This window comes from Delphinus delphis, chromosome 14 (genome assembly GCF_949987515.2).
Source record: "Delphinus delphis chromosome 14, mDelDel1.2, whole genome shotgun sequence".
Classification (NCBI taxonomy): Eukaryota; Metazoa; Chordata; class Mammalia; order Artiodactyla; family Delphinidae; genus Delphinus; species Delphinus delphis.
The window spans coordinates 65,174,355-65,176,945 of NC_082696.1; positions in this window are offsets into that span (position 1 = coordinate 65,174,355).

The window sequence follows — 2,591 nt, forward strand, 5'->3', positions numbered from 1 at the left end:
AAGCTTCCTAAGGGCAGAGACCCTTTTTGTTTTGCTCTTTGGTGCATCCCCACATAACCATGCCTTGGAACATGAACAAATAAAGGAATGAATGAAATGTTTCTACGTGTTCTTTTCATTAATTAGGAATCTTATAAGATTTTTACCCTATGTCTGAAAGTAGGTAAAATAACTTACATATTCAAATATGTTGCAACCTAACTCACTTCTATTTAAAATAAATTCATTCCACTATGCTAAGTGAAATGTCAGACAAAGATAAATATTGTCTGATATTACTTATATGTGGAATCTAAAAATACAACAAACTAGTGAATATAACATAAAAGCAGCAGACTCACAGATATAGAGGACAAACTAGTGTTTATCAGTGAGGGGAAGCAATATAGGAGTGAGGGACTGGGAGGTACAAACTACTGGGTATAAGATAGCCTCAGGGATGTATTGTACAACACAGGGAATATAGCTGATATTTTGTAATAACTGTAAATGGAAAGTAAACTTTAAAAAATTTTTAAAAAAATTTTAAAAAGAACTAGCAAAAAATAAAAGTAAGTAAATAAAATAAATTCAGTCCACCCAAAAGTAGCAGAGCTAATTCTTCCAGTAATTACATTTGAGAATATTGGGGGCCAAAGACTTAGCACTAATTTTTTCAGTAGCCAAAGTGGGAAACCTGCAGTATTACATCATTTTTATTTCCCTGATAACAAAAAGGGTAGAACTTTCATCTGCAGAGTCAAAACTGCTCTTGCAACTGTTCTCATATAGGAATTTATGGCAATACTCCTTGTATAAAGTACACAGAGTCTTACAATGGATAATATCAAAAAATTACATTTTTTCACCAAAGGCATAAATAAAATGGCAAGGGGACAATTCTCACATCAACAGAGGGCACATCATTTCATAACTCAGCAAAGGCATTTTTGTAAAAGTCTGATGAAATAGTCTAGACACTCTGCTTTTAATAGTCTAAAAATATAAAGACAATATTTGTTGATTAAAATGAGAACAGAGGCAAATTAACATTCTATTGTAGAAGTTTAAGAACAAATTTTAAAACATAGATGGCTTACACTTAAAAAAATAATTTTAACATATTGAGAAAGCTGTACCTCTTTATTGTTCAAAATTTGAGAAGTAAAATAATGTACACATGCAAATCACCCAAAATCCTGCCACTCCAAGAGAACTTGCTGTGGTATATACACTTCCATATCAATCCAACACACACACACACACACACACACACACACACACACACACACACACACATATTCCCAGTTAGCTATGTGTAAAGTGAAATTATAGCTCTCCCTGAAGTTTATGAATTCATCTTATATTACATAATTATATGTATTTTATATTTTAACTGAAATAAGATCTAAATATTCACAATATCTTTTAATCTGGTTTTCTGCCTAATTATAAATACACTATGACCACCATTCACTTCAGGCCAGAGGGCATGTTTTTTTATGCATAGTGTATAATATACAGTTGACCCTTGAACAACATGAGTTTGAACTGTGCAGGTCCACTTATAAGCAGATTTTTTTCAATAAATAAGTACTACAGTACCACATGATTCACAGTTGGTTGAATCCATGAATGTGGAACCACAGATGTGAAGGAACTGTGGATATGGAGGGCTGACTATAGTTATACTTGGATTTTCAACTGCACGGAGGGTTAGCACCCATAACCCCCATGTTGTTCAATACATTATATAAAATATATAGTTTAACTTTCTCACACTTCATTACTAGTGAGTCACTGTGACCTCAAAATTCTACACTATACAGCATAGAACAATATAATGTGAGCCTGAAAATGTTTTAGATTTGTTTAATCCAACTGACCCCTCCATTCAAAGAAGTAAAGAAGCAGCCATAGGTCTTTGATATTACTTTGTATTTTCAGCACAGATTGTCACTCACCAAAATATTTTACCTGCAAAATACATCTTTGAATAGCTAAATAAGTTTATATGTTGACCAATATGGTCTAATGTTAAAAATAAACCCTAAAGGAGAATGCTAACTTTAAGCAGAATGCTAATCTCTTTGGGATAACTAGGTATTTTTACCTATCCAATATCCTTTGTATATCCAATGTGCTATTACATCGAACTATGGTGGAAATTTTAAAGCCACAGCTCTAATTTGGCACAAAAACATTATGTCAGTCTATATGCATTTTTCCAAAGTCATGATCCAAGATCATGCAGTAGCAGACCCAGGTCTCTGAATTGTTTACCAAGTTGTTTCAATAAAAGGTTTTAAAAGAGCAGCGGTAAGATGCTGTTTGATTTATACAATTTGAAATCATATTTTATGAGACTACGTCTGCCTGCTAAGATTTTCGCAGCAGTATTTAGCGACAGGTTTACAAATATATATACTATATTATATAATAAGAAATAATAAATCAACTAAAACATTAAAATATTGAGGCTCTACAATCTGGCCACACAGATGACTCTTATCTGTTGTGCCAATGTTAATGATGATTTGATGAACACTGAAATATCCTTGAGGTATTCTGATAATTTCATCAATAAGATGAAAGAGGGATGTCAGTGATTA